Here is a 27,548-nt window from a genome sequence, read left to right as displayed (position 1 = left end):
CGCTCTGCAAATGCCTTGGTTGGTTATGATGCAACAATGCCTATGTGACTCTGGCAGAGCCCGGCTGCCAAATTCGAAACGTCCAGCGATTGCGCCCACACGAAAGCTGCCAGCACTGAAAGCTCTACCTGGTTTTCACTGTCCCTTGGAACTGCATTCGCTGCCGCACAGACATTCGTGCTCTGCAAATGCCTTGGTTGGTTATGATGCAACAATGCCTATGTGACTGTCGCAGAGCCCGGCTGCCAAATTCTCAACGTCCAGCGATTGCGCCCACACGAAAGCTGCCAGCACTGAAAGCTCTACCTGGTTTTCACTGTCCCTTGGAACTGCATTCGCTGCCGCACAGACATTCGCGCTCCGCAAGAGCTTTGGTTGGTTATGATGTAACAATGCCTATGTGACTATCGCAGAGCCCGGCTGCCAAATTCGAAACGTCCATTGATTGCTCCCACAGGAATACTGCCAGCACTGAAAGGTCTACCTGGTTTTCACTTTCCCTTGGAACTGCATTCGCTGCCGCACAGACATTCGCGCTCTGAAAATGCCTTGGTTGGTTATGATGCAACAATGCCTATGTGACTCTGGCAGAGCCCGGCTGCCAAATTCTCAACGTCCAGCGATTGCGCCCACACGAAAGCTGCCAGCACTGAAAGCTCTACCTGGTTTTCACTGTCCCTTGGAACTGCATTCGCTGCCGCACAGACATTCGCGCTCTGAAAATGCCTTGGTTGGTTATGATGCAACAATGCCTATGTGACTCTGGCAGAGCCCGGCTGCCAAATTCTCAACGTCCAGCGATTGCGCCCACACGAAAGCTGCCAGCACTGAAAGCTCTACCTGGTTTTCACTGTCCCTTGGAACTGCATTAGCTGCCGCACAGACATTCGCGCTCTGAAAATGCCCTGGTTGGTTATGATGCAACAATGCCTATGTGACTCTGGCAGAGCCCGGATGCCAAATTCGAAATGTCCAGCGATTGCGCCCACACGAAAGCTGCCAGCACTGAAAGGTCTACCTGGTTTTCACTGTCCCTTGGAACTGCATTCGCTGCCACACAGACATTCGCGCTCTGCAAATGCCTTGTATGATGCAACAATGCCTATGTGACTGTCGCAGAGCCCGGCTGCCAAATTCGAAACGTCCAGCGATTGCACCCACACGAAAGCTGCCAGCACTGAAAGCTCTACCTGGTTTTCACTGTCCCTTGGAACTGCATTCGCTGCCGCACAGACATTCGTGCTCTGCAAATGCCTTGGTTGGTTATGATGCAACAATGCCTATGTGACTGTCGCAGAGCCCGGCTGCCAAATTCGAAACGTCCAGCGATAGCGCCCACACGAAAGCTGCCAGCACTGAAAGCTCTACCTGGTTTTCACTGTCCCTTGGAACTGCATTCGCTGCCGCACAGACATTCGCGCTGTACAAAAGCTTTGGTTGGTTATGATGCAACAATGCCTATGTGACTGTCGCAGAGCCCGGCTGCCAAATTCGAAACGTCCAGCGATTGCGCCCACACGAATACTGCAAGCACTGAAAGGTCTACCTGGTTTTCACTGTCCCTTAGAACTGCATTCGCTGCCGCACAGACATTCGCGCTCCGCAAGAGCTTTGGTTGGTTATGATGTAACAATGCCTATGTGACTGTCGCAGAGCCCGGCTTCATAATTCGAAACGTCCAGCGATTGCGCCCACACGAAAGCTGCCAGCACTGAAAGGTCTACCTGGTTTTCACTGTCCCTTGGAACTGCATTCGCTGCCGCACAGACATTCGTGCTCTGCAAATGCCTTGGTTGGTTATGATGCAACAATGCCTATGTGACTGTCGCAGAGCCCGGCTGCCAAATTCTCAACGTCCAGCGATTGCGCCCACACGAAAGCTGCCAGCACTGAAAGCTCTACCTGGTTTTCACTGTCCCTTGGAACTGCATTCGCTGCCGCACAGACATTCGCGCTCTGCAAAAGCCTTGGTTGGTTATGATGCAAGAATGCCTATGTGACTCTGGCAGAGCCCGGCTGCCAAATTCTCAACGTCCAGCGATTGCGCCCACACGAAAGCTGCCAGCACTGAAAGCTCTACCTGGTTTTCACTGTCCCTTGGAACTGCATTCGCTGCCGCACAGACATTCGTGCTCTGCAAATGCCTTGGTTGGTTATGATGCAACAATGCCTATGTGACTGTCGCAGAGCCCGGCTGCCAAATTCGAAACGTCCAGCGATTGCGCCCACACGAAAGCTGCCAGCACTGAAAGATCTACCTGGTTTTCACTGTCCCTTGGAACTGCATTCGCTGCCGCACAGACATTCGCGCTGTACAAAAGCTTTGGTTGGTTATGATGCAACAATGCCTATGTGACTGTCGCAGAGCCCGGCTGCCAAATTCGAAACGTCCAGCGATTGCGCCCACACGAAAGCTGCCAGCACTGAAAGGTCTACCTGGTTTTCACTGTCCCTTGGAACTGCATTCGCTGCCGCACAGACATTCGCGCTCTGAAAATGCGTTGGTTGGTTATCATGCAACAATGCCTATGTGACTGTCGCAGAGCCCGGCTGCCAAATTCGAAACATCCAGCGATTGCGCCCACACGAAAGCTGCCAGCACTGAAAGCTCTACCTGGTTTTCACTGTCCCTTGGAACTGCATTCGCTGCCGCACAGACATTCGCGCTCTGCAAATGCCTTGGTTGGTTATGATGCAACAATGCCTATGTGACTGTCGCAGAGCCCGGCTGCAAAATTCGAAACGTCCAGCGATTGCGCCCACACGAAAGCTGCCAGCACTGAAAGCTCTACCTGGTTTTCACTGTCCCTTGGAACTGCATTCGCTGCCGCACAGACATTCGCGTTCTGCAAAAGCCTTGGTTGGATATGATGCAACAATGCCTATGTGACTCTGGCAGTGCCCGGCTGCCAAATTCTCAACGTCCAGCGATTGCGCCCACACGAATACTGCCAGCACTGAAAGGTCTACCTGGTTTTCACTGTCCCTTGGAACTGCATTCGCTGCCGCACAGCCATTCGCGCTCTGCAAGAGCTTTGGTTGGTTATGATGCAACAATGCCTATGTGACTGTCGCAGAGCCCGGCTGCCAAATTGTCAACGTCCAGCGATTGCGCCCACACGAATACTGCCAGCACTGAAAGGTCTACCTGGTTTTCACTGTCCCTTGGAACTGCATTCGCTGCCGCACAGACGTTCGCGCTCTGCAAATGCCTTGGTTGGTTATGATGCAACAATGCCTATGTGACTCTGGCAGAGCCCGGCTGCCAAATTCGAAACGTCCAGCGATTGCGCCCACACGAAAGCTGCCAGCACTGAAAGCTCTACCTGGTTTTCACTGTCCCTTGGAACTGCATTCGCTGCCGCACAGACATTCGCGCTCCGCAAGAGCTTTGGTTGGTTATGATGCAACAATGCCTATGTGACTGTCGCAGAGCCTGGCTGCCAAATTCGAAACGTCCAGCGATTGCGCCCACACGAAAGCTGCCAGCACTGAAAGCTCTACCTGGTTTTCACTGTCCCTTGGAACTGCATTCGCTGCCGCACAGACATTCGCGCTCTGCAAAAGCCTTGGTTGGTTATGATGCAACAATGCCTATGTGACTGTCGCAGAGCCCGGCTGCCAAATTCTCAACGTCCAGCGATTGCGCCCACACGAAAGCTGCCAGCACTGAAAGCTCTACCTGGTTTTCACTGTCCCTTGGAACTGCATTCGCTGCCGCACAGACATTCGCGCTGTACAAAAGCTTTGGTTGGTTATGATGCAACAATGCCTATGTGACTGTCGCAGAGCCCGGCTTCATAATTCGAAAAGTCCAGCGATTGCGCCCACACGAAAGCTGCCAGCACTGAAAGCTCTACCTGGTTTTCACTGTCCCTTGGAACTGCATTCGCTGCCGCACAGACATTCGCGCTCTGAAAATGCCTTGGTTGCTTATGATGCAACAATGCCTATGTGACTGTCGCAGAGCCCGGCTGCCAAATTCGAAACGTCCAGCGATTGCGCCCACACGAAAGCTGCCAGCACTGAAAGGTCTACCTGGTTTTCACTGTCCCTTGGAACTGCATTCGCTGCCGCACAGACATTCGTGCTCTGCAAAAGCCTTGGTTGGTTATGATGCAACAATGCCTATGTGACTGTCGCAGAGCCCGGCTGCCAAATTCTCAAAGTCCAGCGATTGCGCCCACACGAATACTGCAAGCACTGAAAGGTCTACCTGGTTTTCACTGTCCCTTAGAACTGCATTCGCTGCCGCACAGACATTCACGCTCCGCAAGAGCTTTGGTTGGTTATGATGTAACAATGCCTATGTGACTATCGCAGAGCCCGGCTGCCAAATTCGAAACGTCCAGCGATTGCGCCCACACGAAAGCTGCCAGCACTGAAAGCTCTACCTGGTTTTCACTGTCCCTTGGAACTGCATTCGCTGCCGCACAGACATTCGCGCTCTGAAAATGCCTTGGTTGGTTATGATGCAACAATGCCTATGTGACTCTGCCAGAGCCCGGCTGCCAAATTTGAAACGTCCAGCGATTGCGCCCACACGAAAGCTGCCAGCACTGCAAGCTCTACCTGGTTTTAACTGTCCCTTGGAACTGCATTCGCTGCCGCACAGACATTCGCGCTCTGCAAGAGCTTTGCTAGGTTATGATGCAACAATGCCTACGTGACTGTCGCAGAGCCCGGCTGCCAAATTCGAAACGTCCAGCGATTGCGCCCACACGAAAGCTGCCAGCACTGAAAGCTCTACCTGGTTTTCACTGTCCCTTGGAACTGCATTCGCTGCCGCACAGACATTCGTGCTCTGCAAATGCCTTGGTTGGTTATGATGCAACAATGCCTATGTGACTGTCGCAGAGCCCGGCTGCCAAATTCGAAACGTCCAGCAATTGCGCCCACACGAATACTGCCAGCACTGAAAGGTCTACCTGGTTTTCACTGTCCCTTGGAACTCCATTCGCTGCCGCACAGACATTCGCGCTCTGCAAGAGCTTTGGTTGGTTATGATGCAACAATGCCTATGTGACTGTCGCAGAGCCCGGCTGCCAAATTCGAAACGTCCAGCGATTGCGCCCACACGAAAGCTGCAAGCACTGAAAGCTCTACTTGGTTTTCACTGTCCCTTGGAACTGCATTCGCTGCCGCACAGACATTCACGCTCTGCGAATGCCTTGGTTGGTTATGATGCAACAATGCCTATGTGACTGTCGCAGAGCCCGGCTGCCAAATTCGAAACGTCCAGCGATTGCGCCCACACGAAAGCTGCCAGCACTGAAAGCTCTACCTGGTTTTCACTGTCCCTTGGAACTGCATTCGCTGCCGCACAGACATTCGCGCTCTGCAAATGCCTTGGTTGGTTATGATGCAACAATGCCTACGTGACTGTCGCAGAGCCCGGCTGCCAAATTCGAAACGTCCAGCGATTGGGCCCACACAAAAGCTGCCAGCACTGAAAGGTCTACCTGGTTTTCACTGTCCCTTGGAACTGCATTCGCTGCCGCACAGACATTCGCGCTCTGCAAGAGCTTTGCTAGGTTATGATGCAACAATGCCTATGTGACTCTGGCAGAGCCCGGCTGCCAAATTCGAAACGTCCAGCGATTGCGCCCACACGAAAGCTGCCAGCACTGCAAGCTCTACCTGGTTTTCACTGTCCCTTGGAACTGCATTCGCTGCCGCACAGACATTCGCGCTCTGCAAAAGCCTTGGTTGGTTATGATGCAACAATGCCTATGTGACTCTGCCAGAGCCCGGCTGCCAAATTCTCAACGTCCAGCGATTGCGCCCACACGAAAGCTGCCAGCACTGAAAGCTCTACCTGGTTTTCACTGTCCCTTGGAACTGCATTCGCTGCCGCACAGACATTCGCGCTCTGAAAATGCCCTGGTTGGTTATGATGCAACAATGCCTATGTGACTCTGGCAGAGCCCGGATGCCAAATTCGAAATGTCCAGCGATTGCGCCCACACGAAAGCTGCCAGCACTGAAAGGTCTACCTGGTTTTCACTGTCCCTTGGAACTGCATTCGCTGCCGCACAGACATTCGCGCTCTGCAAATGCCTTGTATGATGCAACAATGCCTATGTGACTGTCGCAGAGCCCGGCTGCCAAATTCGAAACGTCCAGCGATTGCACCCACACGAATACTGCCAGCACTGAAAGCTCTACCTGGTTTTCACTGTCCCTTGGAACTGCATTCGCTGCCGCACAGACATTCGTGCTCTGCAAATGCCTTGGTTGGTTATGATGCAACAATGCCTATGTGACTGTCGCAGAGCCCGGCTGCCAAATTCTCAACGTCCAGCGATTGCGCCCACACGAAAGCTGCCAGCACTGAAAGCTCTACCTGGTTTTCACTGTCCCTTGGAACTGCATTCGCTGCCGCACAGACATTCGCGCTCTGCAAAAGCCTTGGTTGGTTATGATGCAAGAATGCCTATGTGACTCTGGCAGAGCCCGGCTGCCAAATTCTTAAGGTCCAGCTATTGCGCCCACACGAATACTGCCAGCACTGAAAGCTCTACCTGGTTTTCACTGTCCCTTGGAACTGCATTCGCTGCCGCACAGACATTCGTGCTCTGCAAATGCCTTGGTTGGTTATGATGCAACAATGCCTATGTGACTGTCGCAGAGCCCGGCTGCCAAATTCGAAACGTCCAGCGATTGCGCCCACACGAAAGCTGCCAGCACTGAAAGGTCTACCTGGTTTTCACTGTCCCTTGGAACTGCATTCGCTGCCGCACAGACATTCGCGCTGTACAAAAGCTTTGGTTGGTTATGATGCAACAATGCCTATGTGACTGTCGCAGAGCCCGGCTGCCAAATTCGAAACGTCCAGCGATTGCGCCCACACGAAAGCTGCCAGCACTGAAAGGTCTACCTGGTTTTCACTGTCCCTTGGAACTGCATTCGCTGCCGCACAGACATTCGCGCTCTGAAAATGCGTTGGTTGGTTATCATGCAACAATGCCTATGTGACTGTCGCAGAGCCCGGCTGTCAAATTCGAAACATCCAGCGATTGCGCCCACACAAAAGCTGCCAGCACTGAAAGCTCTACCTGGTTTTCACTGTCCCTTGGAACTGCATTCGCTGCCGCACAGACATTCGCGCTCTGCAAATGCCTTGGTTGGTTATGATGCAACAATGCCTATGTGACTGTCGCAGAGCCCGGCTGCAAAATTCGAAACGTCCAGCGATTGCGCCCACACGAAAGCTGCCAGCACTGAAAGCTCTACCTGGTTTTCACTGTCCCTTGGAACTGCATTCACTGCCGCACAGACATTCGTGCTCTGCAAATGCCTTGGTTGGTTATGATGCAACAATGCCTATGTGACTGTCGCAGAGCCCGGCTTCATAATTCGAAACGTCCAGCGATTGCGCCCACACGAAAGCTGCCAGCACTGAAAGCTCTACCTGGTTTTCACTGTCCCTTGGAACTGCATTCGCTGCCGCACAGACATTCGCGCTCTGCAAAAGCCTTGGTTGGTTATGATGCAAGAATGCCTATGTGACTGTGCCAGAGCCCGGCTGCCAAATTCTCAACGTCCAGCGATTGCGCCCACACGAATACTGCCAGCACTGAAAGGTCTACCTGGTTTTCACTGTCCCTTGGAACTGCATTCGCTGCCGCACAGACATTCGCGCTCTGAAAATGCCTTGGTTGGTTATGATGCAACAATGCCTATGTGACTGTCGCAGAGCCCGGCTGCCAAATTCTCAACGTCCAGCGATTGCGCCCACACGAAAGCTGCCAGCACTGAAAGGTCTACCTGGTTTTCACTGTCCCTTGGAACTGCATTTGCTGCCGCACAGACATTCGCGCTCTGCAAAAGCCTTGGTTGGTTATGATGCAACAATGCCTATGTGACTCTGGCAGAGCCCGGCTGCCAAATTCTCAACGTCCAGCGATTGCGCCCACACGAATACTGCAAGCACTGAAAGGTCTACCTGGTTTTCACTGTCCCTTAGAACTGCATTCGCTGCCGCACAGACATTCGCGCTCCGCAAGAGCTTTGGTTGGTTATGATGTAACAATGCCTATGTGACTATCGCAGAGCCCGGCTGCCAAATTCGAAACGTCCAGCGATTGCGCCCACACGAATACTGCCAGCACTGAAAGCTCTACCTGGTTTTCACTGTCCCTTGGAACTGCATTCGCTGCCGCACAGACATTCGTGCTCTGCAAATGCCTTGGTTGGTTCTGATGCAACAATGCCTATGTGACTCTGGCAGAGCCCGGCTGCCAAATTCTCAACGTCCAGCGATTGCGCCCACACGAATACTGCCAGAACTGAAAGGTCTACCTGGTTTTCACTGTCCCTTGGAACTGCATTCGCTGCCGCACAGACATTCGTGCTCTGCAAATGCCTTGGTTGGTTATGATGCAACAATGCCTACGTGACTGTCGCAGAGCCCGGCTGCCAAATTCGAAATGTCCAGCGATTGCGACCACACGAAAGCTGCCAGCACTGAAAGCTCTACCTGGTTTTCACTGTCCCTTGGAACTGCATTCGCTGCCGCACAGACATTCGCGCTCTGCAAATGCCTTGGTTGGTTATGATGCAACAATGCCTATGTGACTCTGGCAGAGCCCAGCTGCCAAATTCGAAACGTCCAGCGATTGCGCCCACACGAAAGCTGCCAGCACTGAAAGCTCTACCTGGTTTTCACTGTCCCTTGGAACTGCATTCGCTGCCGCACAGACATTCGCGCTCTGCAAAAGCCTTGGTTGGTTATGATGCAAGAATGCCTATGTGACTCTGGCAGAGCCCGGCTGCCAAATTCTCAACGTCCAGCGATTGCGCCACACGAATACTGCCAGCACTGAAAGCTCTACCTGGTTTTCACTGTCCCTTGGAACTGCATTCGCTGCCGCACAGCCATTCGCGCTCTGCAAATGCCTTGGTTGGTTATGATGCAACAATGCCTATGTGACTGTCGCAGAGCCCGGCTGCCAAATTCTCAACGTCCAGCGATTGCGCCCACACGAAAGCTGCCAGCACTGAAAGCTCTACCTGGTTTTCACTGTCCCTTGGAACTGCATTCGCTGCCGCACAGACATTCGCGCTCTGCAAAAGCCTTGGTTGGTTATGATGCAACAATGCCTATGTGACTGTCGCAGAGCCTGGCTGCCAAATTCTCAACGTCCAGCGATTGCGCCCACACGAAAGCTGCCATCACTGAAAGGTCTACCTGGTTTTCACTGTCCCTTAGAACTGCATTCGCTGCCGCACAGACATTCGCGCTGTACAAAAGCTTTGGTTGGTTATGATGCAACAATGCTTATGTGACTGTCGCAGAGCCCGGCTGCCAAATTCGAAACGTCCAGCGATTGCGCCCACACGAAAGCTGCCAACACTGAAAGGTCTACCTGGTTTTCACTGTCCCTTGGAACTGCATTCGCTGCCGCACAGACATTCGCGCTCTGCAAATGCCTTGGTTGGTTATGATGCAACAATGCCTATGTGACTGTCGCAGAGCCCGGCTGCCAAATTCGAAACGTCCAGCGATTGCGCCCACACGAAAGCTGCCAGCACTGAAAGGTCTACCTGGTTTTCACTGTCCCTTGGAACTGCATTCGCTGCCGCACAGACATTCGTGCTCTGCAAATGCCTTGGTTGGTTATGATGCAACAATGCCTATGTGACTCTGGCAGAGCCCGGCTGCCAAATTCTCAACGTCCAGCGATTGCGCCCACACGAAAGCTGCCAGCACTGAAAGCTCTACCTGGTTTTCACTGTCCCTTGGAACTGCATTCGCTGCCGCACAGACATTCTCGCTCTGAAAATGCCTTGGTTGGTTATGATGCAACAATGCCTATGTGACTCTGGCAGAGTCCGGCTGCCAAATTCTCAACGTCCAGCGATTGCGCCCACACGAAAGCTGCCAGCACTGCAAGCTCTACCTGGTTTTCACTGTCCCTTGGAACTGCATTCGCTGCCGCACAGACATTCGCGCTCTGCAAAAGCCTTGGTTGGTTTTGATGCAACAATGCCTATGTGACTCTGGCAGAGCCCGGCTGCCAAATTCTCAACGTCCAGCGATTGCGCCCACACGAAAGCTGCCAGCACTGAAAGCTCTACCTGGTTTTCACTGTCCCTTGGAACTGCATTCGCTGCCGCACAGACATTCGCGCTCTGAAAATGCCCTGGTTGGTTATGATGCAACAATGCCTATGTGACTCTGGCAGAGCCCGGATGCCAAATTCGAAATGTCCAGCGATTGCGCCCACACGAAAGCTGCCAGCACTGAAAGGTCTACCTGGTTTTCACTGTCCCTTGGAACTGCATTCGCTGCCGCACAGACATCCGCGCTCTGCAAATGCCTTGTATGATGCAACAATGCCTATGTGACTGTCGCAGAGCCCGGCTGCCAAATTCGAAACGTCCAGCGATTGCACCCACACGAAAGCTGCCAGCACTGCAAGCTCTACCTGGTTTTCACTGTCCCTTGGAACCGCATTCGCTGCCGCACAGACATTCGTGCTCTGCAAATGCCTTGGTTGGTTATGATGCAACAATGCCTATGTGACTGTCGCAGAGCCCGGCTGCCAAATTCGAAACGTCCAGCGATTGCGCCCACACGAAAGCTGCCAGCACTGAAAGCTCTACCTGGTTTTCACTGTCCCTTGGAACTGCATTCGCTGCCGCACAGACATTCGCGCTGTACAAAAGCTTTGGTTGGTTATGATGCAACAATGCCTATGTGACTGTCGCAGAGCCCGGCTACCAAATTCGAAACGTCCAGCGATTGCGCCCACACGAAAGCTGCCAGCACTGAAAGGTCTACCTGGTTTTCACTGTCCCTTGGAACTGCATTCGCTGCCGCACAGACATTCGCGCTCTGAAAATGCGTTGGTTGGTTATGATGCAACAATGCCTATGTGACTGTCGCAGAGCCCGGCTGCAAAATTCGAAACGTCCAGCGATGGCGCCCACACGAAAGCTGCCAGCACTGAAAGGTCTACCTGGTTTTCACTGTCCCTTGGAACTCCATTCGCTGCCGCACAGACATTGGCGCTCTGCAAATGCCTTGGTTGGTTATGATGCAACAATGCCTATGTGACTGTCGCAGAGCCCGGCTGCCAAATTCGAAACGTCCAGCGATTGCGCCCACACGAAAGCTGCCAGCACTGAAAGCTCTACCTGGTTTTCACTGTCCCTTGGAACTGCATTCGTTGCCGCACAGACATTCGCGCTCTGCAAAAGCCTTGGTTGGATATGATGCAACAATGCCTATGTGGCTCTGGCAGAGCCCGGATGCCAAATTCTCAACGTCCAGCGATTGCGCCCACACGAATACTGCCAGCACTGAAAGGTCTACCTGGTTTTCACTGTCCCTTGGAACTGCATTCGCTGCCGCACAGCCATTCGCGCTCTGCAAGAGCTTTGGTTGGTTATGATGTAACAATGCCTATGTGACTGTCGCAGAGCCCGGCTGCCAAATTCTCAACGTCCAGCGATTGCGCCCACACGAATACTGCCAGCACTGAAAGGTCGACCTGGTTTTCACTGTCCCTTGGAACTGCATTCGCTGCTGCACAGGCATTCGCGCTCTTCAAATGCCTTGGTTGGTTATGATGCAACAATGCCTATGTGACTCTGGCAGAGCCCGGCTGCCAAATTCGAAACGTCCAGCGATTGCGCCCACACGAAAGCTGCCAGCACTGAAAGGTCTACCTGGTTTTCACTGTCCCTTGGAACTGCATTCGCTGCCGCACAGACATTCGTGCTCTGCAAATGCCTTGGTTGGTTATGATGCAACAATGCCTATGTGACTGTCGCAGAGCCCGGCTGCCAAATTCTCAACGTCCAGCGATTGCGCCCACACGAAAGCTGCCAGCACTGAAAGCTCTACCTGGTTTTCACTGTCCCTTGGAACTGCATTCGCTGCCGCACAGGCATTCGCGCTCCGCAAGAGCTTTGGTTGGTTATGATGTAACAATGCCTATGTGACTATCGCAGAGCCCGGCTGCCAAATTCGAAACGTCCATTGATTGCGCCCACACGAATACTGCCAGCACTGAAAGGTCTACCTGGTTTTCACTTTCCCTTGGAACTGCATTCGCTGCCGCACAGACATTCGCGCTCTGAAAATGCCTTGGTTGGTTATGATGCAACAATGCCTATGTGACTCTGGCAGAGCCCGGCTGCCAAATTCTCAACGTCCAGCGATTGCGCCCACACGAAAGCTGCCAGCACTGAAAGCTCTACCTGGTTTTCACTGTCCCTTGGAACTGCATTCGCTGCCGCACAGACATTCGCGCTCTGAAAATGCCTTGGTTGGTTATGATGCAACAATGCCTATGTGACTCTGGCAGAGTCCGGCTGCCAAATTCTCAACGTCCAGCGATTGCGCCCACACGAAAGCTGCCAGCACTGAAAGCTCTACCTGGTTTTCACTGTCCCTTGCAACTGCATTCGCTGCCGCACAGACATTCGTGCTCTGCAAATGCCTTGGTTGGTTCTGATGCAACAATGCCTATGTGACTCTGGCAGAGCCCGGCTTCATAATTCGAAACGTCCAGCGATTGCGCCCACACGAATGCTGCCAGCACTGAAAGCTCTACCTGGTTTTCACTGTCCCTTGGAACTGCATTCGCTGCCGCACAGACATTCGCGCTGTGAAAATGCCTTGGTTGGTTATGATGCAACAATGCCTATGTGACTCTGGCAGAGCCCGGCTGCCAAATTCGAAACGTCCAGCGATTGCGCCCACACGAATACTGCCAGCACTGAAAGCTCTACCTGGTTTTCACTGTCCCTTGGAACTGCATTCGCTGCCGCACAGACATTCGCGCTCCGCAAGAGCTTTGGTTGCTTATGATGTAACAATGCCTATGTGACTGTCGCAGAGCCCGGCTGCCAAATTCGAAACGTCCAGCGATTGCGCCCACACGAATACTGCCAGAACTGAAAGGTCTACCTGGTTTTCACTGTCCCTTGGAACTGCATTCGCTGCCGCACAGACATTCGTGCTCTGCAAATGCATTGGTTGGTTCTGATGCAACAATGCCTAAGTGACTCTGGCAGAGCCCGGCTGCCAAATTCGAAACGTCCAGCGATTGCGCCCACACGAAAGCTGCCAGCACTGCAAGCTCTACCTGGTTTTCACTGTCCCTTGGAACTGCATTCGCTGCCGCACAGACATTCGTGCTCTGCAAATGCCTTGGTTGGTTATGATGCAACAATGCCTATGTGACTGTCGCAGAGCCCGGCTGCCAAATACGAAACGTCCAGCGATTGCGCCCACACGAAAGCTGCCAGCACTGAAAGGTCTACCTGGTTTTCACTGTCCCTTGGAACTGCATTCGCTGCCGCACAGACATTCGCGCTGTACAAAAGCTTTGGTTGGTTATGATGCAACAATGCCTATGTGACTGTCGCAGAGCCTGGCTGCCAAATTCTCAACGTCCAGCGATTGCGCCCACACGAAAGCTGCCAGCACTGAAAGCTCTACCTGGTTTTCACTGTCCCTTGGAACTGCATTCGCTGCCGCACAGACATTCGCGCTCTGCAAAAGCCTTGGTTGGTTATGATGCAACAATGCCTATGTGACTGTCGCAGAGCCCGGCTGCCAAATTCGAAACGTCCAGCGATTGCGCCCACACGAAAGCTGCCAGCACTGAAAGCTCTACCTGGTTTTCACTGTCCCTTGGAACTGCATTCGCTGCCGCACAGACATTCGTGCTCTGCAAATGCCTTGGTTGGTTATGATGCAACAATGCCTATGTGACTGTCGCAGAGCCCGGCTTCATAATTCGAAACGTCCAGCGATTGCGCCCACACGAAAGCTGCCAGCACTGAAAGCTCTACCTGGTTTTCACTGTCCCTTGGAACTGCATTCGCTGCCGCACAGACATTCGTGCTCTGCAAATGCCTTGGTTGGTTATGATGCAACAATGCCTATGTGACTGTCGCAGAGCCCGGCTTCATAATTCGAAACGTCCAGCGATTGCGCCCACACGAAAGCTGCCAGCACTGAAAGCTCTACCTGGTTTTCACTGTCCCTTGGAACTGCATTCGCTGCCGCACAGACATTCGTGCTCTGCAAATGCCTTGGTTGGTTATGATGCAACAATGCCTATGTGACTGTCGCAGAGCCCGGCTGCCAAATTCTCAACGTCCAGCGATTGCACCCACACGAAAGCTGCCAGCACTGAAAGCTCTACCTGGTTTTCACTGTCCCTTGGAACTGCATTCGCTGCCGCACAGACATTCGCGCTCTGCAAAAGCCTTGGTTGGTTATGATGCAAGAATGCCTATGTGACTCTGGCAGAGCCCGGCTGCCAAATTCGAAACGTCCAGCGATTGCGCCCACACGAATACTGCAAGCACTGAAAGGTCTACCTGGTTTTCACTGTCCCTTGGAACTGCATTCGCTGCCGCACAGATATTCGTGCTCTGCAAATGCCTTGGTTGGTTATGATGCAGCCATGCCTATGTGACTGTCGCAGAGCCCGGCTGCCAAATTCGAAACGTCCAGCGATTGCGCCCACACAAAAGCCGCCAGCAGTGAAAGGTCTACCTGGTTTTCACTGTCCCTTGGAACTGCATTCGATGCCGCACAGACATTCGCGCTCTGCAAAATCCTTGGTTGGTTATGATGCAACAATGCCTATATGACTCTGGCAGAGCCCGGATGCCAAATTCTCAACGTCCAGCGATTGCGCCCACACGAAAGCTGCCAGCACTGAAAGGTCTACTTGGTTTTCACTGTCCCTTGGAACTGCATTCGCTGCCGCACAGACATTCGTGCTCTGCAAATGCCTTGGTTGGTTATGATGCAACAATGCCTATGTGACTGTCGCAGAGCCCGGCTGCCAAATTTGAAACGTCCAGCGATTGCGCCCACACGAAAGCTGCCAGCACTGAAAGAGACCTGGTTTTCACTGTCCCTTGGAACTGCATTCGCTGCCGCACAGACATTCGCGCTCTGCAAAATCCTTGGTTGGTTATGATGCAACAATGCCTATGTGACTCTGGCAGAGCCCGGATGCCAAATTCTCAACGTCCAGCGATTGCGCCCACACGAATACTGCCAGCACTGAAAGGTCTACCTGGTTTTCACTGTCCCTTGGAACTGCATTCGCTGCCGCACAGACATTCGTGCTCTGCAAATGCCTTGGTTGGTTATGATGCAACAATGCCTACGTGACTGTCGCAGAGCCCGGCTCCAAAATTCGAAACGTCCAGCGATTGCGCCCACACGAAAGCTGCCAGCACTGAAAGGTCTACCTGGTTTTCACTGTCCCTTGGAACTGCATTCGCTGCCGCACAGACATTCGCGCTCTGCAAAAGCCTTGGTTGGTTATGATGCAACAATGCCTATGTGACTGTGCCAGAGCCCGGCTGCCAAATTCTCAACGTCCAGCGATTGCGCCCACACGAAAGCTGCCAGCACTGAAAGGTCTACCTGGTTTTCACTGTCCCTTGGAACTGCATTCGCTGCCGCACAGAAATTCGCGCTCTGCAAAAGCCTTGGTTGGTTATGATGCAACAATGCCTATGTGACTCTGGCAGAGCCCGGCTGCCAAATTCTCAACGTCTAGCGATTGCACCCACACGAATACTGCAAGCACTGAAAGGTCTACGTGGTTTTCACTGTCCCTTGCAGCTGCATTCGCTGCCACACAGACATTCGCGCTGTACAGAAGCTTTGGTTGGTTATGATACAAAAATGCCTATGTGACTGTCGCAGAGCCTGGCTGCCAAATTCGAAACGTCCAGCGATTGCGCCCACACGAAAGCTGCCAGCACTGAAAGGTCTACCTGGTTTTCACTGTCCCTTGGAACTGCATTCGCTGCCGCACAGACATTCGCGCTCTGCAAATGCCTTGGTTGGTTATGATGCAACAATGCCTATGTGACTGTCGCAGAGCCCGGCTGCCAAATTCGAAACGTCCAGCGATAGCGCCCACACGAAAGCTGCCAGCACTGAAAGCTCTACCTGGTTTTCACTGTCCCTTGGAACTGCATTCACTGCCGCACAGACATTCGTGCTCTGCAAATGCCTTGGTTGGTTATGATGCAACAATGCCTATGTGACTGTCGCAGAGCCCGGCTTCATAATTCGAAACGTCCAGCGATTGCGCCCACACGAAAGCTGCCAGCACTGAAAGCTCTACCTGGTTTTCACTGTCCCTTGGAACTGCATTCGCTGCCGCACAGACATTCGTGCTCTGCAAATGCCTTGGTTGGTTATGATGCAACAATGCCTATGTGACTGTCGCAGAGCCCGGCTGCCAAATTCTCAACGTCCAGCGATTGCGCCCACACGAAAGCTGCCAGCACTGCAAGCTCTACCTGGTTTTCACTGTCCCTTGGAACTGCATTCGCTGCCGCACAGACATTCGTGCTCTGCAAATGCCTTGGTTGGTTATGATGCAACAATGCCTATGTGACTGTCGCAGAGCCCGGCTGCCAAATACGAAACGTCCAGCGATTGCGCCCACACGAAAGCTGCCAGCACTGAAAGGTCTACCTGGTTTTCACTGTCCCTTGGAACTGCATTCGCTGCCGCACAGACATTCGCGCTGTACAAAAGCTTTGGTTGGTTATGATGCAAAAATGCCTATGTGACTGTCGCAGAGCCTGGCTGCCAAATTCGAAACGTCCAGCGATTGCGCCCACACGAAAGCTGCCAGCACTGAAAGCTCTACCTGGTTTTCACTGTCCCTTGGAACTGCATTCGCTGCCGCACAGACATTCGCGCTCTGCAAAAGCCTTGGTTGGTTATGATGCAACAATGCCTATGTGACTGTCGCAGAGCCCGGCTGCCAAATTCTCAACGTCCAGCGATTGCGCCCACACGAAAGCTGCCAGCACTGAAAGGTCTACCTGGTTTTCACTGTCCCTTGGAACTGCATTCGCTGCCGCACAGACATTCGTGCTCTGCAAATGCCTTGGTTGGTTATGATGCAACAATGCCTATGTGACTGTCGCAGAGCCCGGCTGCAAAATTCGAAACGTCCAGCGATTGCGCCCACACGAAAGCTGCCAGCACTGAAAGCTCTACCTGGTTTTCACTGTCCCTTGGAACTGCATTCGCTGCCGCACAGACATTCGTGCTCTGCAAATGCCTTGGTTGGTTATGATGCAACAATGCCTATGTGACTGTCGCAGAGCCCGGCTTCATAATTCGAAACGTCCAGCGATTGCGCCCACACGAAAGCTGCCAGCACTGAAAGCTCTACCTGGTTTTCACTGTCCCTTGGAACTGCATTCGCTGCCGCACAGACATTCGTGCTCTGCAAATGCCTTGGTTGGTTATGATGCAACAATGCCTATGTGACTGTCGCAGAGCCCGGCTGCCAAATTCTCAACGTCCAGCGATTGCACCCACACGAAAGCTGCCAGCACTGAAAGCTCTACCTGGTTTTCACTGTCCCTTGGAACTGCATTCGCTGCCGCACAGACATTCGCGGTCTGCAAAAGCCTTGGTTGGTTATGATGCAAGAATGCCTATGTGACTGTGGCAGAGCCCGGCTGCCAAATTCGAAACGTCCAGCGATTGCGCCCACACAAAATCCGCCAGCAGTGAAAGGTCTACCTGGTTTTCACTGTCCCTTGGAACTGCATTCGATGCCGCACAGACATTCGCGCTCTGCAAAATCCTTGGTTGGTTATGATGCAACAATGCCTATATGACTCTGGCAGAGCCCGGATGCCAAATTCTCAACGTCCAGCGATTGCGCCCACACGAAAGCTGCCAGCACTGAAAGGTCTACTTGGTTTTCACTGTCCCTTGGAACTGCATTCGCTGCCGCACAGACATTCGTGCTCTGCAAATGCCTTGGTTGGTTATGATGCAACAATGCCTATGTGACTGTCGCAGAGCCCGGATGCCAAATTTGAAACGTCCAGCGATTGCGCCCACACGAAAGCTGCCAGCACTGAAAGAGACCTGGTTTTCACTGTCCCTTGGAACTGCATTCGCTGCCGCACAGACATTCGCGCTCTGAAAATGCCTTGGTTGGTTATGATGCAACAATGCCTATGTGACTGTCGCAGAGCCCGGCTGCCAAATTCGAAACGTCCAGCGATTGCGCCCACACGAAAGCTGCCAGCACTGAAAGCTCTACCTGGTTTTCACTGTCCCTTGGAACTGCATTCGCTGCCGCACAGACATTCGCGCTCTGCAAAAGCCTTGGTTGGTTATGATGCAACAATGCCTATGTGACTGTCGCAGAGCCCGGCTGCCAAATTCGAAACGTCCAGCGATTGCGCCCACACGAAAGCTGCCAGCACTGAAAGGTCTACCTGGTTTTCACTGTCCCTTGGAACTGCATTCGCTGCCGCACAGACATTCGCGCTGTACAAAAGCTTTGGTTGGTTATGATGCAACAATGCCTATGTGACTTTGGCAGAGCCCGGCTGCCAAATTCTCAACGTCCAGCGATTGCGCCCACACGAATACTGCCAGCACTGAAAGGTCTACCTGGTTTTCACTGTCCCTTGGAACTGCATTCGCTGCCGCACAGACATTCGCGCTCTGAAAATGCCTTGGTTGGTTATGATGCAACAATGCCTATGTGATTATCGCAGAGCCCGGCTGCCAAATTGTCAACGTCCAGCGATTGCGCCCACACGAATACTGCCAGCACTGAAAGGTCTACCTGGTTTTCACTGTCCCTTGGAACTGCATTCGCTGCCGCACAGACATTCGCGCTCTGCAAATGCCTTGGTTGGTTATGATGCAACAATGCCTATGTGACTGTCGCAGAGCCCGGCTGCCAAATTCGAAACGTCCAGCGATTGCGCCCACACGAAAGCTGCCAGCACTGAAAGCTCTACCTGGTTTTCACTGTCCCTTGGAACTGCATTCGCTGCCGCACAGACATTCGTGCTCTGCAAATGCCTTGGTTGGTTATGATGCAACAATGCCTATGTGACTGTCGCAGAGCCCGGCTTCATAATTCGAAACGTCCAGCGATTGCGCCCACACGAAAGCTGCCAGCACTGAAAGCTCTACCTGGTTTTCACTGTCCCTTGGAACTGCATTCGCTGCCGCACAGACATTCGTGCTCTGCAAATGCCTTGGTTGGTTATGATGCAACAATGCCTATGTGAATGTCGCAGAGCCCGGCTTCATAATTCGAAACGTCCAGAGATTGCGCCCACACGAAAGCTGCCAGCACTGAAAGCTCTACCTGGTTTTCACTGTCCCTTGGAACTGCATTCGCTGCCGCACAGACATTCGTGCTCTGCAAATGCCTTGGTTGGTTATGATGCAACAATGCCTATGTGACTGTCGCAGAGCCCGGCTGCCAAATTCTCAACGTCCAGCGATTGCACCCACACGAAAGCTGCCAGCACTGAAAGCTCTACCTGGTTTTCACTGTCCCTTGGAACTGCATTCGCTGCCGCACAGACATTCGCGTTCTGCAAAAGCCTTGGTTGGATATGATGCAACAATGCCTATGTGACTCTGGCAGAGCCCGGATGCCAAATTCGAAACGTCCAGCGATTGCGCCCACACGAATACTGCCAGCACTGAAAGGTCTACCTGGTTTTCACTGTCCCTTGGAACTGCATTCGCTGCCGCACAGCCATTCGCGCTCTGCAAGAGCTTTGGTTGGTTATGATGTAACAATGCCTATGTGATTATCGCAGAGCCCGGCTGCCAAATTCTCAACGTCCAGCGATTGCGCCCACACGAATACTGCCAGCACTGAAAGGTCTACCTGGTTTTCACTGTCCCTTGGAACTGCATTCGCTGCCGCACAGACATTCGCGCTCTGCAAAAGCCTTGGTTGGTTATGATGCAACAATGCCTATGTGACTCTGGCAGAGCCCGGCTGCCAAATTCGAAACGTCCAGCGATTGCGCCCACACGAAAGCTGCCAGCACTGAAAGCTCTACCTGGTTTTCACTGTCCCTTGGAACTGCATTCGCTGCCGCACAGACATTCGTGCTCTGCAAATGCCTTGGTTGGTTATGATGCAACAATGCCTATGTGACTGTCGCAGAGCCCGGCTGCCAAATTCTCAACGTCCAGCGATTGCGCCCACACGAAAGCTGCCAGCACTGAAAGCTCTACCTGGTTTTCACTGTCCCTTGGAACTGCATTCGCTGCCGCACAGACATTCGCGCTGTACAAAAGCTTTGGTTGGTTATGATGTAACAATGCCTATGTGACTATCGCAGAGCCCGGCTGCCAAATTCGAAACGTCCATTGATTTCTCCCACAGGAATACTGCCAGCACTGAAAGGTCTACCTGGTTTTCACTTTCCCTTGGAACTGCATTCGCTGCCGCACAGACATTCGCGCTCTGAAAATGCCTTGGTTGGTTATGATGCAACAATGCCTATGTGACTCTGGCAGAGCCCGGCTGCCAAATTCTCAACGTCCAGCGATTGCGCCCACACGAAAGCTGCCAGCACTGAAAGCTCTACCTGGTTTTCACTGTCCCTTGGAACTGCATTCGCTGCCGCACAGACATTCGCGCTCTGAAAATGCCTTGGTTGGTTATGATGCAACAATGCCTATGTGACTCTGGCAGAGCCCGGATGCCAAATTCGAAATGTCCAGCGATTGCGCCCACACGAAAGCTGCCAGCACTGAAAGCTCTACCTGGTTTTCACTGTCCCTTGGAACTGCATTCGCTGCCGCACAGACATCCGCGCTCTGCAAATGCCTTGGTTGGTTATGATGCAACAATGCCTATGTGACTGTCGCAGAGCCCGGCTGCCAAATTCTCAACGTCCAGCGATTGCGCCCACACGAAAGCTGCCAGCACTGAAAGGTCTACCTGGTTTTCACTGTCCCTTGGAACTGCATTCGCTGCCGCACAGACATTCGTGCTCCGCAAGAGCTTTGGTTGGTTATGATGCAACAATGCCTATGTGACTGTCGCAGAGCCCGGCTGCCAAATTCTCAACGTCCAGCGATTGCGCCCACACGAATACTGCAAGCACTGAAAGGTCTACCTGGTTTTCACTGTCCCTTAGAACTGCATTCGCTGCCGCACAGACATTCGCGCTCCGCAAGAGCTTTGGTTGGTTATCATGTAACAATGCCTATGTGACTATCGCAGAGCCCGGCTGCCAAATTCGAAACGTCCAGCGATTGCGCCCACACGAATACTGCCAGCACTGAAAGGTCTACCTGCTTTTCACTGTCCCTTGGAACTGCATTCGCTGCCGCACAGACATTCGTGCTCTGAAAATGCCTTGGTTGGTTATGATGCAACAATGCCTATGTGACTGTCGCAGAGCCCGGCTGCCAAATTCGAAACGTCCAGCGATTGCGCCCACACGAAAGCTGCCAGCACTGAAAGCTCTACCTGGTTTTCACTGTCCCTTGGAACTGCATTCGCTGCCGCACAGACATTCACGCTCTGAAAATGCCTTGGTTGGTTATGATGCAACAATGCCTATGTGACTCTGCCAGAGCCCGGCTGCCAAATGTGAAACGTCCAGCGATTGCGCCCACACGAAAGCTGCCAGCACTGCAAGCTCTACCTGGTTTTAACTGTCCCTTGGAACTGCATTCGCTGCCGCACAGACATTCGCGCTCTGCAAGAGCTTTGCTAGGTTATGATGCAACAATGCCTACGTGACTGTCGCAGAGCCCGGCTGCCAAATTCGAAACGTCCAGCGATTGCGCCCACACGAAAGCTGCCAGCACTGAAAGGTCTACCTGGTTTTCACTGTCCCTTGGAACTGCATTCGCTGCCGCACAGACATTCGTGCTCTGCAAATGCCTTGGTTGGTTATGATGCAACAATACCTATGTGACTGTCGCAGAGCCCGGCTGCCAAATTCGAAACGTCCAGCAATTGCGCCCACACGAATACTGCCAGCACTGAAAGGTCTACCTGGTTTTCACTGTCCCTTGGAACTCCATTCGCTGCCGCACAGACATTCGCGCTCTGCAAGAGCTTTGGTTGGTTATGATGCAACAATGCCTATGTGACTGTCGCAGAGCCCGGCTGCCAAATTCGAAACGTCCAGCGATTGCGCCCACACGAAAGCTGCAAGCACTGAAAGCTCTACTTGGTTTTCACTGTCCCTTGGAACTGCATTCGCTGCCGCACAGACATTCACGCTCTGCGAATGCCTTGGTTGGTTATGATGCAACAATGCCTATGTGACTGTCGCAGAGCCCGGCTGCCAAATTCGAAACGTCCAGCGATTGCGCCCACACGAAAGCTGCCAGCACTGAAAGCTCTACCTGGTTTTCACTGTCCCTTGGAACTGCATTCGCTGCCGCACAGACATTCGTGCTCTGCAAATGCCTTGGTTGGTTATGATGCAACAATGCCTACGTGACTGTCGCAGAGCCCGGCTGCCAAATTCGAAACGTCCAGCGATTGGGCCCACACAAAAGCTGCCAGCACTGAAAGGTCTACCTGGTTTTCACTGTCCCTTGGAACTGCATTCGCTGCCGCACAGTCATTCGCGCTCTGCAAGAGCTTTGCTAGGTTATGATGCAACAATGCCTATGTGACTCTGGCAGAGCCCGGCTGCCAAATTCGAAACGTCCAGCGATTGCGCCCACACGAAAGCTGCCAGCACTGCAAGCTCTACCTGGTTTTCACTGTCCCTTGGAACTGCATTCGCTGCCGCACAGACATTCGCGCTCTGCAAAAGCCTTGGTTGGTTATGATGCAACAATGCCTATGTGACTCTGCCAGAGCCCGGCTGCCAAATTCTCAACGTCCAGCGATTGCGCCCACACGAAAGCTGCCAGCACTGAAAGCTCTACCTGGTTTTCACTGTCCCTTGGAACTGCATTCGCTGCCGCACAGACATTCGCGCTCTGAAAATGCCCTGGTTGGTTATGATGCAACAATGCCTATGTGACTCTGGCAGTGCCCGGATGCCAAATTCGAAATGTCCAGCTATTGCGCCCACACGAAAGCTGCCAGCACTGAAAGGTCTACCTGGTTTTCACTGTCCCTTGGAACTGCATTCGCTGCCGCACAGACATTCGCGCTCTGCAAATGCCTTGTATGATGCAACAATGCCTATGTGACTGTCGCAGAGCCCGGCTGCCAAATTCGAAACGTCCAGCGATTGCACCCACACGAAAGCTGCCAGCACTGAAAGCTCTACCTGGTTTTCACTGTCCCTTGGAACTGCATTCGCTGCCGCACAGACATTCGTGCTCTGCAAATGCCTTGGTTGGTTATGATGCAACAATGCCTATGTGACTGTCGCAGAGCCCAGCTGCCAAATTCTCAACGTCCAGCGATTGCGCCCACACGAAAGCTGCCAGCACTGAAAGGTCTACCTGGTTTTCACTGTCCCTTGGAACTGCATTCGCTGCCGCACAGACATTCGCGCTCTGCAAAAGCCTTGGTTGGTTATGATGTAACAATGCCTATGTGACTCTGGCAGAGCCCAGCTGCCAAATTCGAAACGTCCAGCGATTGCGCCCACACGAATACTGCAAGCACTGAAAGGTCTACCTGGTTTTCACTGTCCCTTGGAACTGCATTCGCTGCCGCACAGACATTCGCGCTCCGCAAGAGCTTTGGTTGGTTATGATGTAACAATGCCTATGTGACTGTCGCAGAGCCCGGCTTCATAATTCGAAACGTCCAGCGATTGCGCCCACACGAAAGCTGCCAGCACTGAAAGCTCTACCTGGTTTTCACTGTCCCTTGGAACTGCATTCGCTGCCGCACAGACATTCGTGCTCTGCAAATGCCTTGGTTGGTTATGATGCAACAATGCCTATGTGACTGTCGCAGAGCCCGGCTGCCAAATTCTCAACGTCCAGCGATTGCGCCCACACGAAAGCTGCCAGCACTGAAAGCTCTACCTGGTTTTCACTGTCCCTTGGAACTGCATTCGCTGCCGCACAGACATTCGCGCTCCGCAAGAGCTTTGGTTGGTTATGATGCAACAATGCCTATGTGACTGTCGCAGAGCCTGGCTGCCAAATTCTCAACGTCCAGCGATTGCGCCCACACGAAAGCTGCCAGCACTGAAAGCTCTACCTGGTTTTCACTGTCCCTTGGAACTGCATTCGCTGCCGCACAGACATTCGCGCTGTACAAAAGCTTTGGTTGGTTATGATGCAACAATGCCTATGTGACTGTCGCAGAGCCTGGCTGCCAAATTCTCAACGTCCAGCGATTGCGCCCACACGAAAGCTGCCAGCACTGAAAGCTCTACCTGGTTTTCACTGTCCCTTGGAACTGCATTCGCTGCCGCACAGACATTCGCGCTCTGCAAAAGCCTTGGTTGGTTATGATGCAACAATGCCTATGTGACTGTCGCAGAGCCCGGCTGCCAAATTCGAAACGTCCAGCGATTGCGCCCACACGAAAGCTGCCAGCACTGAAAGCTCTACCTGGTTTTCACTGTCCCTTGGAACTGCATTCGCTGCCGCACAGACATTCGTGCTCTGCAAATGCCTTGGTTGGTTATGATGCAACAATGCCTATGTGACTGTCGCAGAGCCCGGCTTCATAATTCGAAACGTCCAGCGATTGCGCCCACACGAAAGCTGCCAGCACTGAAAGCTCTACCTGGTTTTCACTGTCCCTTGGAACTGCATTCGCTGCCGCACAGACATTCGTGCTCTGCAAATGCCTTGGTTGGTTATGATGCAACAATGCCTATGTGACTGTCGCAGAGCCCGGCTTCATAATTCGAAACGTCCAGCGATTGCGCCCACACGAAAGCTGCCAGCACTGAAAGCTCTACCTGGTTTTCACTGTCCCTTGGAACTGCATTCGCTGCCGCACAGACATTCGTGCTCTGCAAATGCCTTGGTTGGTTATGATGCAACAATGCCTATGTGACTGTCGCAGAGCCCGGCTGCCAAATTCTCAACGTCCAGCGATTGCACCCACACGAAAGCTGCCAGCACTGAAAGCTCTACCTGGTTTTCACTGTCCCTTGGAACTGCATTCGCTGCCGCACAGACATTCGCGCTCTGCAAAAGCCTTGGTTGGTTATGATGCAAGAATGCCTATGTGACTCTGGCAGAGCCCGGCTGCCAAATTCGAAACGTCCAGCGATTGCGCCCACACGAATACTGCAAGCACTGAAAGGTCTACCTGGTTTTCACTGTCCCTTGGAACTGCATTCGCTGCCGCACAGATATTCGTGCTCTGCAAATGCCTTGGTTGGTTATGATGCAGCCATGCCTATGTGACTGTCGCAGAGCCCGGCTGCCAAATTCGAAACGTCCAGCGATTGCGCCCACACAAAAGCCGCCAGCAGTGAAAGGTCTACCTGGTTTTCACTGTCCCTTGGAACTGCATTCGATGCCGCACAGACATTCGCGCTCTGCAAAATCCTTGGTTGGTTATGATGCAACAATGCCTATATGACTCTGGCAGAGCCCGGATGCCAAATTCTCAACGTCCAGCGATTGCGCCCACACGAAAGCTGCCAGCACTGAAAGGTCTACTTGGTTTTCACTGTCCCTTGGAACTGCATTCGCTGCCGCACAGACATTCGTGCTCTGCAAATGCCTTGGTTGGTTATGATGCAACAATGCCTATGTGACTGTCGCAGAGCCCGGCTGCCAAATTTGAAACGTCCAGCGATTGCGCCCACACGAAAGCTGCCAGCACTGAAAGAGACCTGGTTTTCACTGTCCCTTGGAACTGCATTCGCTGCCGCACAGACATTCGCGCTCTGCAAAATCCTTGGTTGGTTATGATGCAACAATGCCTATGTGACTCTGGCAGAGCCCGGATGCCAAATTCTCAACGTCCAGCGATTGCGCCCACACGAATACTGCCAGCACTGAAAGGTCTACCTGGTTTTCACTGTCCCTTGGAACTGCATTCGCTGCCGCACAGACATTCGTGCTCTGCAAATGCCTTGGTTGGTTATGATGCAACAATGCCTACGTGACTGTCGCAGAGCCCGGCTCCAAAATTCGAAACGTCCAGCGATTGCGCCCACACGAAAGCTGCCAGCACTGAAAGGTCTACCTGGTTTTCACTGTCCCTTGGAACTGCATTCGCTGCCGCACAGACATTCGCGCTCTGCAAAAGCCTTGGTTGGTTATGATGCAACAATGCCTATGTGACTGTGCCAGAGCCCGGCTGCCAAATTCTCAACGTCCAGCGATTGCGCCCACACGAAAGCTGCCAGCACTGAAAGGTCTACCTGGTTTTCACTGTCCCTTGGAACTGCATTCGCTGCCGCACAGAAATTCGCGCTCTGCAAAAGCCTTGGTTGGTTATGATGCAACAATGCCTATGTGACTCTGGCAGAGCCCGGCTGCCAAATTCTCAACGTCTAGCGATTGCACCCACACGAATACTGCAAGCACTGAAAGGTCTACGTGGTTTTCACTGTCCCTTGCAGCTGCATTCGCTGCCACACAGACATTCGCGCTGTACAGAAGCTTTGGTTGGTTATGATACAAAAATGCCTATGTGACTGTCGCAGAGCCTGGCTGCCAAATTCGAAACGTCCAGCGATTGCGCCCACACGAAAGCTGCCAGCACTGAAAGGTCTACCTGGTTTTCACTGTCCCTTGGAACTGCATTCGCTGCCGCACAGACATTCGCGCTCTGCAAATGCCTTGGTTGGTTATGATGCAACAATGCCTATGTGACTGTCGCAGAGCCCGGCTGCCAAATTCGAAACGTCCAGCGATAGCGCCCACACGAAAGCTGCCAGCACTGAAAGCTCTACCTGGTTTTCACTGTCCCTTGGAACTGCATTCACTGCCGCACAGACATTCGTGCTCTGCAAATGCCTTGGTTGGTTATGATGCAACAATGCCTATGTGACTGTCGCAGAGCCCGGCTTCATAATTCGAAACGTCCAGCGATTGCGCCCACACGAAAGCTGCCAGCACTGAAAGCTCTACCTGGTTTTCACTGTCCCTTGGAACTGCATTCGCTGCCGCACAGACATTCGTGCTCTGCAAATGCCTTGGTTGGTTATGATGCAACAATGCCTATGTGACTGTCGCAGAGCCCGGCTGCCAAATTCTCAACGTCCAGCGATTGCGCCCACACGAAAGCTGCCAGCACTGCAAGCTCTACCTGGTTTTCACTGTCCCTTGGAACTGCATTCGCTGCCGCACAGACATTCGTGCTCTGCAAATGCCTTGGTTGGTTATGATGCAACAATGCCTATGTGACTGTCGCAGAGCCCGGCTGCCAAATACGAAACGTCCAGCGATTGCGCCCACACGAAAGCTGCCAGCACTGAAAGGTCTACCTGGTTTTCACTGTCCCTTGGAACTGCATTCGCTGCCGCACAGACATTCGCGCTGTACAAAAGCTTTGGTTGGTTATGATGCAAAAATGCCTATGTGACTGTCGCAGAGCCTGGCTGCCAAATTCGAAACGTCCAGCGATTGCGCCCACACGAAAGCTGCCAGCACTGAAAGCTCTACCTGGTTTTCACTGTCCCTTGGAACTGCATTCGCTGCCGCACAGACATTCGCGCTCTGCAAAAGCCTTGGTTGGTTATGATGCAACAATGCCTATGTGACTGTCGCAGAGCCCGGCTGCCAAATTCTCAACGTCCAGCGATTGCGCCCACACGAAAGCTGCCAGCACTGAAAGGTCTACCTGGTTTTCACTGTCCCTTGGAACTGCATTCGCTGCCGC

Source organism: Mycteria americana, unplaced genomic scaffold (assembly GCF_035582795.1).
Source record: "Mycteria americana isolate JAX WOST 10 ecotype Jacksonville Zoo and Gardens unplaced genomic scaffold, USCA_MyAme_1.0 Scaffold_38, whole genome shotgun sequence".
Lineage (NCBI taxonomy): Eukaryota > Metazoa > Chordata > Aves > Ciconiiformes > Ciconiidae > Mycteria > Mycteria americana.
Note: the sequence above shows the minus strand (reverse complement) of the source record.